General features: G+C 39.1%; 1 long non-coding RNA gene across 1 annotated transcript in view; it reads left to right on the top strand.

Annotated features, from left to right (window-relative positions):
- LOC135412921 (uncharacterized) overlaps positions 1-16,575 on the top strand; it is a 41,525-nt gene extending 24,950 nt beyond the window's left edge. The window contains exons 2-4 of the long non-coding RNA XR_010430031.1: positions 7,506-7,608; positions 15,533-15,631; positions 16,242-16,575. This is a non-coding gene — a long non-coding RNA (uncharacterized LOC135412921). The remainder of the gene's footprint in view (positions 1-7,505; positions 7,609-15,532; positions 15,632-16,241) is intronic.
- Positions 16,576-16,832: the final 257 nt, after the last annotated feature.

The following is a 16,832-nucleotide window of genomic DNA, read 5'->3' as shown; positions in this document are numbered from 1 at the left end:
TCTGTGCAATGAGATGAGCATCAACATCCTAAGCAATGCAAGTGGGGAAAAAAAGCAGATTTGCAGAGGCTTGTGGGTGGTTATTTGTGCAATACTAACCCATGTGCTAATTAGGACAGGTATCACATTCAGGGCTTGGCAGTTCCGTCTCTCAGCTCGGCTGTGACTTATACCATCACACATCAAGCCCCAGTCCCTAAAAACCAAGCTACTATACCCCAGTGCAGCTAAGTTTAAGCAGAAGAAAAAAACTGTAGTCATTTCACTTCCCTTTTATCTTTACAAAGCATATCAGTTATGCTCTGTGATGGGAAGGCTGTGCAACCTTCGATTGAATTCAAGATGTTTTCTCCATCAGAAATATGGATGATTAGAGCTGCCCTTCTCCCTAATTCCATGTAATGTAGTTATTCCCCTTCTAGAGCAGACATGCCTCAAGACACCGCATGCTACAAGTCAGCAATAGGTGGTTCACAATGCTATGGCCCCATAGAGATTTCCAACAGCTGGTATGAGTAGAGAGAACCCAGAAGAAGAGAACCCAGAACATGGTACACTCCTTCCTTGCTTCTACTCTGGCATCAAATCCTGAAACATTTTCTGCATCCAAAAGGTCTTGCTGAGAATTTTGTTGTCATCAGTTCTCCACTCATCCATGCCTTCAAACTTTTTAATGCTGTAGGGATAAGAGATTGTTACACTACCTACAGAAAATGATGACATAATAGTGGTGCTGTAGAAAACTCTCAAATATATGGATATTTCAATTTATTTTAAGTGTTCCATCTGGAATATCATAATGCACTATTTACTGCTGTTCCTGTATTTAAAACTGATAGGCTACACTTAGAGTAGCTGTTAAGATAATAACCAATGGGGGACAGATTGATATATAACTTAATATGCCAGCCTTTTAAAAGCTCTTAAAATAGTTCAAACCAATTTCAGCTTCAAGGTTTACACATGTGCAGTGTTACAATTTCTGGGGCGAAAATCCCTTATGACTTACTGAGCCTTTGAAGCCCAAGGTTCAAAGACACGTAAGACAATCTGACCTAGGAATACTGTGTTTGCCAAATATCCTGATGTGTCACCTTTAAAAATCCAACAAAACATGAGTTCCAGATATGGTTTTTTTCATCATATCAAAAATTATTCCTCTTTTCCCTTTTCCCTTCTACCCTTTTTAATTCTGAGCAGTTAAGCTTCATCACTGAGATTGATTTTTCACTCAAGCTTGTACTGAAAACTTGCTGAAGTAAAGTCAGCACAGAGATGCAGACCAAGACCCATGTTTGCCACCTCAAAATTCTTCATTCTGCTATCAGGGCACTAGTCCCCTCTCAGGAACCAAACACGGGGCAAAACTACCATGCTATTATGAACTAGATGAACATCATATTGATGTGCAGATACAAATTTCTTACCCAGAAGACACTGGGAGTCATCTTTACTTCTCCTTTACACTACCAGGACCTCAGAAAATATGGATAGGAGCAGCACTAGGGAAATCTGTCACTACCTTTTTCCATGACAATTGGCACTCCAAAAAGAAGTATCAGGCTTTAAACTGTAGAAATGGAAATAGATTTGATCTTGGAAAAAATCTGATTGAATCAACTTTATTGTATTAGAAGGTTTTAAAGAAGAAATTAGCTAAACACTTGCTGTCACTGCCACCTGTACTCAATGGCTGTGGCATAAGCAGCCCTGTTTGGGGACAGTCTACTTGGACTTTTGAACTCTTTCCTGTTTTTCATCTGTATTCAATAATACTTGTGGTGGGGAATTTAACCCATTACTACATGGTAAAGTGAAATGTAAAGCTGGAGATGATCAAATACTGGAACCCAATAGTCTATCTCCACTTTCTTGGCCCACAGCTCCCTCCTCTATTATTGCTATCATTGTTCATCTATTTATTTCCTTCACCTGATTTTCAGATGATCTGATCTCTGGCTTTCCCCTCTGGCTTGAACGGGAGCAGCCAACACCCAGCACTCAGGGTTTCTGATGAGACTGGCTTAAAAGGAATTACTTCTCTGTCAATGAAACTGAGAGCACATTTTTCAGCTCCTTCTCTCTCGCACTCTCTTTTTCTCACCACTCATCCCGCTCCTGCTTTAGGGTACTTTAATGTGATAAGGTGCGATACACAGTTAATCTAAGCGGCTGTTTTGGAATTGTTAGTGAGAGCTAGCTAACGTGCACTGTGCAGACATTTTAGTGTTACCTTTCCAGCACAATCAAGTCTGTCAAGGGAAGTATGGCTTTATTTTACAGTTTTCCATTATATTTAATGTTTTACACCTCAGGAATGTTTTATGAGTAGGGCATAAGTTGTAGGAGCAATTGAATTCAAATCAGATGCGCAGTCTAACTCCAGGTCCCCTATTAACTTTTTTATCTCCCTGCAGAAGTTGTTTCTGTCCATATTTTTATTTCAGCTGGGCTGAGTGGGAGAAAGAACTCTAAGGGAGGTCTTAGCAGATGGTTGTCACAAACTGCATACGGCAATTGAGAATTAGTGTGCAAGCATATGCAACCTGGTACAGTATGAAACATTCCAGCATATGAACACTGAAGTAAATCAAGCTTGGACAGGATTATTTTTTTTTTTTATGAAAATTAGAATTTAGTTTCTCTTTTCATCTATGCATATGGATCTCAGGGCTTTGCAACATATGGGGCCAAACTCTGGACTTTAGTGTGACTCCTTGCAAACCTAGGTAGTTAAATTAAGTACAAATTTAGTTCACTAAGATTAATGTAAAAATAAAACATGCACAAATACAAACACAGCCATTGTGTGTGTGTGTGTTTGTTTATAGGTATGAATATATGTATATATATTAAACACCTAATTTAATCTTCATTATTTCCCCTTCTCTGCACACTGGGAAAGAAACCTAGCAAAGAAAAGAATGGAGAAGAAAGGCGGTTCCAAAAATTGTAACTTGTGTGCATACATTGTTGAGTTTTCTTTCCCTTTAGAGAAGCAGCACGTTTGCTGGAAAAACTGACTGGAACAGGAAAAATATCAAGTGGGTGAGCAAACACCCTTTTGTAGGTCATGTTTTAAACAAGCAGGAGGAAGGTTTTTGATATTTTGCCTTGAGATACAGCAATGTTCAGGCAGGTCTCTGACTGAGCAGGGGTTCAGGTAGCATCTGTTCCCCCATGTCCTGCTTTCCAGGCTGCAGGAGTGACCCCAATCCAGGCTGGTGACACCCACCTCCCCTCACCTCCCTCCCCCTGTTCTCTCTGTGCTCAGGGTGCAGAGCAGGGGAGCAGGGGAGGGGTTTCAGGAGTGAATTTTGCTGTGAGGAGGTCTCCCAGAAAATATGCCTCGATTCTTTCTTAACCTTCCCACTTGCCCTTCTCGCTAAGTTATGGTGGACAAATAGAACTGAAATGGAGAGAGAGGAAAGAATGAAAATACTGGCACACAAGGAAATACTGAATTACATATTGGTCGACCAAAACACAAATCAACTCAAAACTACAGGAGTCCACCAACATGCACATAAATCATTTATAACGATAATCCAAGGCTAGGTCCAAATCTCATTAAAGTATATGAATCCTTAATCTATTTTGGCAAAAAAGAGCCAATACACATTTTTTCTTTTTATCATAAATTACAGTTCTGTGGCACTGTGCAAATATTACCAAGCTGTAAGACAGCTGTGCTCCATTAAAATGTGTAATGGTCGCTGATTTCTTACAGCACATGGTCATCAGGCTGAATCTACAGCCAGTAATTAGGAAGATGAAATGTTTAATTGTGCCTTAATTTTGATAAAATTTATCTGTCACACATCCCGTAGTCAAGCAGTATGCTCACAAATCAATGTCATCAGGCCTGAGCAAGAACTGAAGCACCACACTCTTGTTTCTGACAGATTCATTTGAATATCAGACTGCTCCGGATGAGCCACTAGACTAGCAAAACAAATAAAAACTTTCCTGATGAGCACAGCTCCTGTAGCACACATCTCACTACCTAGGCTAAAAGACATAGAGGTCAAAGCAAAAGGCAGGTAGTTTTCTTTCATCTCTTGCTCAGCAAGTTCCCTGGGCACAGCAAACCACCTAAAATTTTTAAAAAGCAAAAAACTTCTTATTGACTACTTAATCAAGTCTCAAGGGCTGGGAGGTGGTGGAGTCAGGCAGAGGTTTTCATTCCTTATTTCCTCTCCTCTTATTTGTTCTCCTGCTGAAAAATCATGCGAGGCAAAGCCAGTGCCCATTGTGTAGGCGAGAGGCAATCACTCACTTCCCTGCTGGCAGTACAGCAGTGCACATTACAGCAACCAGTCATGTGCAGATTATTACCACACATATGCATTATTATTTTTTTCTCTTTTTTTACATTGGAGTCCACATGGCATGTCAAAATGGCAGCACACTGCCTGAATAGTGCCCAGTTCCATTTTTAAAAAAATGCGTGCTTTGCATTTAATACATCAAATATGGGACCCATTTTGTTCATTAATTGTTTTCTTTTTCTTTCTTTCTTTTTCTTTCTTTCTTTCTTTCTTTCTTTCTTTCTTTCTTTCTTTCTTTCTTTCTTTCTTTCTTTCTTTCTTTCTTTCTTTCTTTCTTTCTTTCTTTCTTTCTTTCTTTCTTTCTTTCTTTCTTTCTTTCTTTCTTTCTTTCTTTCTTTCTTTCTTTCTTTCTTTCTTTCTTTCTTTCTTTCTTTCTTTCTTTCTTTCTTTCTTTCTCTTTCTTTTTTTTCTTTCTTTTCTCTCTCTCTTTCTTTCTCTCTCTCTCTCTCTTTCTCTCTTTCCATCAGACTAATGGAAAGAGAACCCAAGATAGACCAGCTACTTTACCATGATCGTGGGCACACTGGCGTCTGCTCCACAACATTTCCTAATTGTTTTCAAAGAGTCACTGTTGATATTGCCCAGTGTGTTACTGGAGGATAGAGCTGTAGTATGATAGTACCCTGCTACAGGGACTGAATACAGCAGTGCTGTGTTAATGAACATAAGCCTTCCATTGCCTGAGACAAAAGACAGTGCCCGTAATTTCAGATGCTATAGCCGATCCAGAACCATTGATACATGGTCCAGACAGACTCAGGGAAGGAAGAATAGCATTGGTCTTCCTCTGGGTCACAATACAAGAGAGCCTACATGGTGGCATGAGTGAGAGCAATTATCACCTCCCTGATTTGGAGCAAAGCCACATGAATCCTCAGTTATCTTCATATGATATTGGGGTTAGAAAAGCTTACCACCGTGTGTTCATTTGACCAAACCTCCTAGTGTTTGGAATCTGGTTTTTCCCTTTTGTACCTATCAAAGGATGAGCCTCTGTGTGTCCCAGCAGACCAAGAGTCCCATTTTTGTTGCCCTAAATTACATCCCTATACACACAGCTTTGTATTCTGCAGATAATTGTAAAGAGAAGATTATTGAAAAACTGTCAAAAAAGGCAACTTGGTAGCACCTGCAATTTTGATAGCTAACTCAGATGAAAATTTAGGACTGTTTTTGAGACAGAACACTGGGTTGCTTACTACTCTCATTTTCTCTACAGTAGTCAGGTGCCTGTCCTTCTTCTAAATCTAAGAGCAGGGTTTGCTAACACACTCCATAATGTCCTGTTAACCTACTCTCTGACTGTATTGCTTTTGCAGCTTTTCCACCATTTGTACTCTAGAATATGAAGATCCTCTGGAATGATTGATCAAAGGTCATAGTTGGGTTGTCCCATGAAAACTTCTTATCCCTCTCTCTGCTTAACCTTTACATGAGCTTGATTTTTAAAAGTGTAAACAGATGAACGACTAGAAAGTTAACATCTATGCAGTAGCAGTCATAATTAAATGTATGAAAATGTTCCTGTCTTGTTTGTAATCACCTCGGTGTTGCATTTCTGCTGTGAATATAAAATGTGTATTTCTTCTCTATGATCTCTCTGACACTGCCTCAGTCTTAATCTGAAGCATGCCATCTATCTGAAATGAGTTATTTTTTCTCTGTTATAGAGTTCTGATATTCTTTTTCACAACCAGATGCCATCTTTAGCAAGTGTTGGAGGATCGGAGACCTGGACTGTTTTCTTCAATAACATCTCACATAACGTTTTTATTTAATTTTACAATAGAACGTTAAATAATCAGATTTGCAATCTAAGAAATAGTTACATTCTTTGAAAATCAGTTAGTGAATAGGTCAGTTGCTGGAGTTTTTTCCCTACTTAGAAACATACTTGCTGATAGATACTAACTGCTTGTATCAAATAGAAAGTTCTCCCCTTTTTTGGTTTGTTTGAGTTTGTTTTTAAAGTACATGCATATTGAAGCTTCAAAATCTTCTAAAAATGTAATGGGTGAAAAAAGAGCACAAAACCACCTAATGGCATTATATTTATCAAAAATCTCACAATTCTGTCTGCAAAAACAATAACTGAGGTATATAGTCTAGCTAAGCTCAACAGCTCCTTCTACTCCACCTAAAAGAAAAAGTACAAAAATAGTGATTTTGTACTTCTAACCTACGAGGCAATTTTGATGTAAACAACAAGAATGTACTAAAACAGTCATTTGATGTAAAAAAATCATTGAACAGATATGCAGGATTTTTAACAATGGAGAAAATTATGAGCTCTGCCATTCAGTCTCCTCTGGTTTTATTACTGTTATGCAACATCTGGATACACCTCTGCCCCACATGACAGAGCACTCTTAATAAACATTAGTGTGGAGTAGATGTAAGATCTTCAATTGTAAGTCCTGGAAAGGAAGTCTGGAGATAATTCATCACAGCTTTCATTTCATCAACCTCTTCTGAAATGTTCTTGCTGTCCTTTATTCCCTCTTGTATTTCACAACAGTGCTGGAGGCTATAGTAAAAAAAAAAATTATCTTTTCTTAATAATTTTTCAGTTTTGTTCGGTTTGGTTCCAGTTCTTTGATATTAATGAGATTACAGATTTTAATAGTGATTATGACAGTGTTAGCAGCCTATAATCTGTCAAATCTTTCTGAATTCTGTTTTAGCTAAGGTTTCTTATATAATTGTCTGTTTTACTTATTTAGTTAGTTAATTATATGAACTTATTGCCTTTTTGTAACATCTCGAGATAAAATTGGCAATCAAAATATTTTTGATTACCTATCTTAATTTTAAAATCTTTGAGGTAGTCAAGCATAAAGTTATAAATCTCTTCTGGGGCAATCAGACAGGCAGGTAACTATGTTACTACTATCAGTGTTATCAGAAGATGGTAGTCCTTCTTTTTATTTTTTGGAATTATTTGTGGTTTTTCACCAGACAATCCACAACAGGGGGTTTGGTGGGGGAAATTTTCAACTCAGTGTGCATAAACTCTGTAGTAGTTTCTTCATGGGTTTCTAGATCAATGCAAATGATCTGTAGACAGAGTACTAAAAGGAGCTACAAAGGTCTTTTATTATTTATTTATTTATTTATTTATTTACTTACTTACTTACTTATTTACTTACTTACTTACTTACTTACTTATTATAGTACCTACCTGCACAGATAATGAAAAATGGGTGCCTGCCACAGACAGGTCACAGACTGGCTTTCTGAAGGGACAAAACAGATGATGGAAAGGGACAAATCGTGGGTAAGTGAGGAAACGAAAAAAAAAAAAAATGTTTTGCTGTGTAAAAAATAGACTCCTCTCCCTGTGCTTAGTCATTGTCAACTGGCATTCTTCTGCTGACACTGTGTTAAAAACTAATTGTAAAGATGAAAATACAGGAGCATAGCATGGCAGATTTCTGGATTTAGACAAGCTTTTCCCCAAGCAAAACGAGCGCTGTTAATAAGAGAGTAATGATGCTCATTGTCAAAATCACTGAATTTTTCAGACAATATCAGCACTTTCAATGCAGTAGTCTGTGATCTGTGATTATCCTTCCAAACTTCAAAGTGTGAATTCCATCTGATAACTTCCAATTAAAAACAAGATGCTCCTGTAACCATAAATATGATCATTCTACAATTCAACTGATGTCAAAGCTAAAGCCATTAACTATTCCTTTGCACCATTCTAGTGCAGTTTCGGTTTGCAACAGAAACAATCAGTGTGAAATACATCAAATACTGGCTTGGGCTAGTTTGTGTCCATCAATCTTGCTTGCACATTATGCCTCTTTCTCTGTCTTTTTCTCCCAACTTTATAACTGGCAGAATATGAGAATACTGGCATTCCCATGGGAAGCTCGTTTAAGGTCAATGAAGTGCCAGTGGATGCAGCAAGCTTCTTTAAATACCAGCAATTGCAGAAATGCTCTAGGACTGTAGACTCTGTGATGTTAAAAATCAGTGCTCATCTAGTTTTTGTGTTTGTAAACAGGGTAGCACAATGGTTCCTCCTTGATCAGAAGATGCATGAAAATTGATCATCAGTAATGTAATGATGTTATACAAACCTACATTTCACTTGGTAGCAGCTGAACCAAAAAGAGTCATTAGAATTCAGCAAACATGCTAAAATAATTTGTAAATGAGCATATGAGAGGTCATAGCTGTCACAGCCAATATCATAATCTTACTTCAGAACAGTTCATTGTCCTGCTAAAATACCAATGGAAGGAAAAAAATCTATGTATCTTTAAATCCTCACATTTTGGGGAACTTTTTAACTATTTTTTTTGCAAGACCTCAGGAAATCAGTATCAATGGTTCATTAAAATGAACAGTAAAATGTACAGGAATGACTGCAAGGTGTAGAAAGTTCACTTCAAAATCATTTGGAAAGCAAGAAATGTACTGCTTACATAAAACTCAAATTAGTCATTTTACAATAGTTTTTTAGCATGTTTTCCTTACCCATATCTTGTGGTCATTCCATTGTACATAAAAGTACTACTATTAAACTACATATGTATACAAGTATCAGTATTAAGAAAGTAGTGATAATTGAACTCTTTTTTGTGTATGAGTTTTTTACTCATCTAATCAAAGAGGAGGAATAATGCAACATAATCAGAAGACCATGAACCCCCCAAAGAGGGAAAAGACATTTCTAATAATTTGCAATTAAGTAAACAACTTTCACTATTTGTAATATCACCATACAACATTTCATATACTGAACAAATCTAGAAAACATCAACTGTTTTTAGGAAAGCCCTTAGAAAAGAGGGGTGAGGTGATGAACATAAACTGTTCATCCATTTCTATTTAGGATTTATTTCTTAGCACCCTGGTATAGAAGGCTACAAGCCAATACTTGGTTGTAGTCCAACAACATCCCAGATCCTCCAGGCAGATGATTTTACATTATAATAAATTAATATATTTTAAAACAAAAGCCACACATGAAGCTAAAAAACCCTCTGCCAGATTAGGTGCCCTTACTCCTAGGAAGCACTTGAAGCCTGGGACAGAAAGGTGCAAGGTACCCTAATTTTAAGGAACATGCTTAAATTCAGGATTTTCTGGATTATCAGAAACTGGCACAACCCCAAATGTCTGAAAGCTGCTTCCTCAGAAAAATGGGCTCCACAGTACTGACAGCAGGAACAAAGCCTCATCTCCAGCCTGCGTAACGCAGTGTCCATCTGGACTGTGGCCATTGTGGCAAGTGATGGGGACGAGTGTAGGAGTGGGTCCAGCCTATGGGTCCCCACTCGAGTGAGCCGGTGGTAGCGCACCTCAGCAGAAGAGGCTCCGCTTGGGCCAGCCAATCTGCCTCTCTGCAGTTGTATGGGCTACATACCATAACGCCACAAGCTGCCATGCTGCTGCCTGCACTGCTCTCCCCCAGCAGCGCCTGCTCAAGCCCTGTCACGCCTCCTCTCTGCAGTTTTACCCTGACCGTGGAGGGGGAGCAGTGGATTTGTCCTAGAAAAGGACAAAACTCCCCTCAGACCTGTTGGACCATTTGTTACCAACTGTAAAAACTGAAAGTAAGGAGGCAAATGCAAACCTCATGGATCAGTTCCGTGGTTACAGTAAAAACACATTGAATTTATACTGTATCTTAAGACAAGCTCAGTGTCTAAACTCTTAACCTGCCTGGTGAACGTGACATTGCCCAATCCAACGGTGTGTATCTGCCAACGTATCTGCCATACAATCACAGCGTTGCTTTCAGGGAGCACTGCTAAATTTGTCGTACGTGCAATAATTGGCTTTTGTTTGAGCTTCTTGGACCAGAAAAAAAAAACACAACTTCTCCTGCGCTGACCCTGGGCGCCAGCCATATTGAAGAGTGAAGGGTTGTTGGCCTGCGGTGCCAACATACTCCACCTTCACGGGGAGGCCATGCCCCTCACGCTCCAGCAATGCCAGACGGCGCTCGGATGAGGCGGGCTGGGTCTGGCAGGTGGCGGCACAGGAGGTAGTAAGTGAGAGCAGCACAGCATAACTAGCTGTAGCATAGCAGTAGAATAATATTCTCGCGTCCTCAAAACTGTAGGAGTGTTTTTGACTTTGACTGCTTCCAATACCTAACAAATATGAGATCATGGCTTCTGGCATAAAAGGGACAAATTCGTACCCATGCCAGTAAGACTGCCAGTGGTGGGAGGAGGTGTCACCTACCCTGTCCAAACAGGTAGTCTATTGACTTCAAACCAACATGTTTGCTCCTCTGTATGCTGCCCCCAAACACTTTATATTCACCCGGTCTACACCCATGCAAGCCAGCAGCTCCCCCAAAGGAATCTTTCATGTGGCAAATCCCCCTTTCTTTTTAACTGGGAAGGGCAGTGTGGTGTGCAAACTCCTAGGTTGGCTTTGTTTGCTTTTTTAACTCTTTGCAGTAAATAGCTCTTTGTTCTCAAAATGTGTTCCTTCTAAGGAACATAGATCTGTGGAAGCCAATGAGCAAAAAGTGAAATATGAACAGAGGCAGATGAGCTTACAAGCACTGGGCCCAAAGAGCCAGACAACTTCACTATGCAATAAAAGTCCATGAATAATTGATTTCACTAGCTGAAATGAAGATTTGTTTTTGAAAAGCTGATTTTGGTATCAAAAATAGAAATACACTGGACTGGAAAATGTTGCAGTGCAACATTTTAACAAAGTTGTCCTCCAAAATGTGTACAAATGCCCCATTTTCTAATTATGAATATTTCAACACCTAACATTTTCTGCCAGAAAATCCTTGTCTCTGCCAGCTAGTTTAAAGAAGAGCAAGTTTGAAGCAGGGGTTTGCACTCTGGAGGATCTATCTATCCCATCAGTAACTGTGTCTGTGATTCATGGGTGAGACTGCCAGAAGGTAGGATTAAGCGAATGGCTCTAAACTTCAGTGACACATATTGTTCTATTGGATGTATGCCCAAAAAACAGAGGAGAGAGTGTGTGTAAGTGTATATGTATGTGAGTGTGTGTGTAAAAAATGTTGCAAATTCATATGATCATGCTGCTATTTGCATTTTTTCTTCAATACCAATAGAAAAATAGGTATATTTGAATTCTCTGCTGTAGTGAGAATATAGTCAGGAACTGCATTTTATGAATCTTCCAGACTAATTTGGCCTTTCATTTTGTCAACACAATGGTGAGATGCTGAGGTACAAGGAACATGTCAGAAACATACAGGTATAGTAATAGCAGTATGAATGAGACATCCTGTTTACATCAGGTAGCAGGGAAGGGTGTCAGCCAGTGGGGATTTTGGATCACAACTATATACTCTAAGTGAAACAAATGAAAGTTCTGAAAGGTCTTTCATTCAGTTATTTGGTGTCTAAAGCAAAGAGACAAAATGACATTTATTGAAAAAGCTAATTTCTGGTTGTTCCTGGTGCAAAGAATTCTCCCACCGAGAAAGTACAGTCTAGACAGAGGAACCACACGTATGCCAATGGAAGGTCATCTGGGAGTTTGCCGGAAAAGCAATACATGGCCTATAGGAACTTCATCCAGAGAAATTTTGGTTTATCCTAAAAAAAAGCTTGCAAAATGGAGATTGGCTGCTGTTTTCATGGTTTTGCTGCTAATTCATTCCATTTCCACTTGCAAGCCTTCATTGGTATTGGCTGTACTGATGTTTGCTTTTGAGATCAGGGTAGCAGCAGATGTGTGATTCTCTCCTCTCACAGTTAGCACAGAGACATTCAACAGGAAAGCCTGAGGAATTGTGTTGCACTTTGAGGAAGCAATAGAGGGAAGGGAAGAAGGGTAAAGTAAATGACAGATAAAACCAATGAGACCCTTCCATTTTGGAGAATGAGCCAAATGTGAACAGAGCAGGAAAAAGGTTAAAGTCTGCAGAAGTTTGAAAGCTAATGTGCAGCTCTGGGCACAGGTTTCTACATTTCTTGCACTTTATGCTTCTCCCTTCTGAATCCTTCTGCTGGCAAGTATCATACATTGTTATCAACTTCTGTGTTACCATGGAGAAAAAGAGAGACAGGGAGAGAATGAATGAAAAAAGACAGTGATGAAGAACAATTTATTTAAAAAAAAAATCTTAGCTTTTAGAGTCAATATTTGTCTTTGAAGGTACAATGGAATCACTTTAAACCAGCTCCTTACTTTTAATGGAAAATTTGCATTAAAAAGTATTTTTAAAGTAATACCATAGTAGAAAGGTACTTCTGAAGAAATTCCTTGCAGCTATGGAGTTATGTAACTGTTTTGTGGAAAGATGCTAAAAAGATGTACAATGGTCCTCTGGGTTTTTTGTCTTCAGGAATTCTCAACTGAATTTCTTTAGTTCCAAAGTAAGAAGGCACTGGGCATTTGTTGCTATTTATAAATATAATTTCTGCAAATGTAATCTTAGATCTGAAAAGAAAAATTATATTCTTTCTGGTTTGAGTATCACTACAAACAGAAAAAGGGCTGAAAGGCATGTTCTGTTCCTAATTTACCTCCGTGCAGTGCCATAAAATTCAGATAAACCAGAATGCAAGATACAAGCAAAAATCCATTTTGCACTGATATCTGCACTAATACTTCAGCGGGTATGAAAAGAAAGAGGAGTCAAAATCGTAGAATCAGAGAATCAACCAAGTTGGAAAAGATGTCCAAGATAATCAAGTCCAATCCTTGATCCAACACCGCTGTGGTTTTTAGACCATGGCTTTAAGTGCCACATCCAGTCTCATCTTAAAAACCTCCAGGGATGGTGAATCCACCACCTCCCTGGGTAACCCATTCCAATGTCTGATTACTCTCTCTGTAAAACATTTCTTCCTAATATCCAACCTAAACTTCCTCTGGCGCAACTTAAGGCCATGCCCTCTTGTCTTATTGATAGCAGCCTGGGAGAAGAGACTGATGCCCACCTGGCCACAACCTCCTTTCAGGTAGTTGTAGAGAGTGATGAGGTCTCTCCTGAGCCTCCTGTTCTCCAGGCTAAACAACCCCAGCTCCCTCAGCCTCTCCTTATAGGACTTGTGCTCAAGTCCCTTCACCAGCCTTGTTACCCTTCTGTGGACCTGCTCCAGGACCTAAACATCCTTCCTGAACTGAGGTGCCCAGAACTGGACACAGTACTCGAGGTGTGGCCTCACCAGCGCTGAGTACAGGGGAAGAATCACTTCCCTGGACCGTTGGCCGCACTGTTCCTGATCCAGGCCAGGATGCCATTGGCCTTCTTGGCCACCTGGGCACACTGCTGGCTCATGTTCAGCTCTTCTTTTTGAAGAACTCTTCTTTTTGATAAAATACATATGGTTCTTACTCAAAGTAGACAAAGATGTGACGCACAACAAGGTTCTTGGCCTAGAATGAAATCAAGCTTTATGGTGCAGTGAGATTACCAGATCAGAAGTTTTATTACTTCCCATGGGAATCATGCCTTCTCTTGTCAGCATACTTACAAATCATAGAATCATAGAATCATTTTAGTTGGAAAAGACCTTTAAGTTCATTGAGTCCAACCATTATCCTGACAATGCCAAGTTCACCATTAAACCATGTAAACACCTACAGGGTTGGTGACTCCACCATTTCCATAGGCAGCTTATTCCAATGCCTGAACATCCTTTCAGTGAAGAAATTTTCCTTAATAACCAATCTAATGCTTCTCTGGTACAACTTGAGGCCATTTCTTCTTGTCCTATGTCTTGTTACTTGGGACAAGAGACAAATCCACATCTCACTGCAACCTCCTTTCAGTTGTAGAGAGCAATAAGGTCCCACTGAGCCTCCTTTTCTCCAGGCTGAACAACCCCAGCTCCCTCAGCTGCTCCTCACAGGACTTGTTCTCTAGATGCTTCACCAACTCCATTGCCCTTTTCTGGACATGCTCCACTGCCTCAATGTCTTTCTTTCTTGTAGTGAGGGGCCCAAAACTGAACACAGGATTTAAGGTGGGGCCTCAAATGTGGTGTACTCAGCACTGCAGAGTACAGGGGGAGTGCTGAGTACAGGGGAACAATCACTGCCCTGGTCCTGCTGGCCACAGTATTTCTAATGCAAATGTTGGCAAGTGCTTGCATTTGCCTGAATTTCTGCACCAATAAATTTTTCTATTTAAAATATTGCATTTGGAATAATAACTATTTTATTGGGAAATAAGCACTGCGAGTTTGACTAGAGTGTTTTGCTAAGGTTGGGCTCAATGAGCGTATGTTGATTATCATGTCACACACTGTAGCTGATAGGTCTGTTATTTGTTGAAACACTACATTCATCAGGTGATGAAGCCCTGCAATAAAGGGAAACTGATGGAAGCAATTAAGAAAGAACACCTGTTGGTGGAAGACTGCAACCCCTACATTGACCATAGCCAGAAATTGTTCCCAATTGTTATTCACAACAATGGAAGACCCCTGGGCTGTGAATGCAGGCAATGATGGACTGCAATAAAATTTGCAAATGAGTTTTCACATTGTCCCATAAAATTCTATGACTTTGTCAATCTGTGTTGACACAGATCAACACATGGCTAAGCAATAAAATGATGGAAGAAAGGTCCTAATTGCTGTTGTTGGTGAAAAGTATCTTTGCAGTTCTGAAGAACCTGGGTCCAAATTTTCCATTTGTCACAAATCGATCTGGGTATATTTGTTCTGTTCTAACCACTGGTGGAAGTGGTTATGAAACAGGCCTTATGAAACAGGCTAGGTCATCTAGCATTCTCTGTTCCACATCCAGGACCACACAACAAAGTTATTTGCTGCCACAGCAGCAGAGTTGTAAGGAAAATGTCTTTCTACACTGCATGGCATTAGCCAGCAGATAACACAGAATTGCCCATTTTACTAGCAACGCATTTTACTTGTTACCTGAAATATTGATATGAACTGTCCACAGAAGTATTACCTTTTGACTTTAAGAACTAGAGGTATTGTTAGAAAGAGTTATTCAGGTAAAAGCATGTGCTTCTCTTCCAGTTCTCAGTTGGACAATAAATATTTGGCACACATTTTAAATCCTCACAAATGTGGATAGAGCCTTCCCAAATCTTCGTTCGCGAAGCCTAGCCATGATGATGATGATGATGATGATGATAAATCCTCAGCTTTCCCTGTGAAAATAAGGAAGGGCGGGAGATGCAGTAACAGTATTAGAGAGGGAGGAAGGGTTGTGGGGAGAGAAGAAAAAGAGAAGAAAAAGGAATCTGTTTGCAGTGATGTCCACAGACTCAGCACACTGTAATGCATGTGAACCATGAAAGACCTATGAACATCAGATCTTCACGTCCTTCAAATGACCATGGTGTCAGCAAGGTATGTTGGCACAAGACCTCAGGTAGAAACCAGAGAAGTCAGTCAAATGTTGCTTTTTAAATTCTTATCACCAAAACATCACAGAAAATATTTCTCCTAGTTTATAATTGAGCGACTGTTTTTTAAATTATTATTATTATGTAAAATGTATATTGTAATTGTTTTAGTTAGAACAGGCAATTCCCTTTCCCTTAAATATTCCTCCCCTTACTGCTGTAGTGTAACTAAATGAGACTATTTCATGCCTCCAAAAAAGCCCAACCACAGAATGAAGGTTTAATCAATAGATTTAATTTAATTCCATAATGATGAGCTGACTCTCTTCAGGACCTAATTTTCTCTTCTCTACAGAGAGCAGAACCAAATTTTTTGTTAGTGTAACTGTTTACATACAATAAGACACAAGTATATATGTAGAAATTGATCAATTAGAAATCTATTAGAAAAATATAAATTGTAAAATAATTAAAATTAAAACAATGCTGGGTTTGCTTGAGTAGAATCTTGCACCCATAATTTAAATGTGATTTTCAGAAAGTATATAATTACTACTACATTTCATTCTCTCTCCTCTTTTCTCTATCTCCTCTCTTTTTATTTCATTTTTCAGGAACCAGGTACAGAATAAGTTTCTGCAGATATGCTCGCAGTCTGAGATATTCAACATGACCTTTCAATTGAGTAGACCACTTCTGAGAATAGCTTTCACTCACAGTGTAAAATTCAAAGCCTAACAGTGATTTGTAGAAGAAACATACTACCTGCTCTCTGTTTCAACCAGTCCAAAGCATGCAAGGCTATTCCTTGTCTGGTAGTTGTACAATTTTCACACATAAGAATACAACATCTTATTGAATTCATCTGAAACTGTGTCTTAAATTCCCACTAACATTGGACAGGAAAATAAAGGGTTCCTTGGTATAAAAGTTTTCAACAATAAAGAATTCAAACAACAGATTTACTGAAGGTTCTGTGATATGAATATATATATACATATATATGTACAAGGATTTTGTGTTTCCTCTGCATTACTCTTTTCTTGTAGCAAGCTATGAAAGTGAGAAATAGTAGAAGGGAAATTAACATGTTCGCCTCCTTCTCCAAATGGGGGAATTCATCATGCATTTTGTGAGATAAGTGCATAAACAGTCGAGGATGAGCCAGCACAGCACCCCTTAAACAGAAAAGTCCAGCCACATGC

This window comes from Pseudopipra pipra, chromosome 1, assembly GCF_036250125.1.
Source record: "Pseudopipra pipra isolate bDixPip1 chromosome 1, bDixPip1.hap1, whole genome shotgun sequence".
In the NCBI taxonomy this organism is placed as follows: Eukaryota; Metazoa; Chordata; class Aves; order Passeriformes; family Pipridae; genus Pseudopipra; species Pseudopipra pipra.
This window is presented reverse-complemented; position numbering and strand designations above follow the sequence as displayed.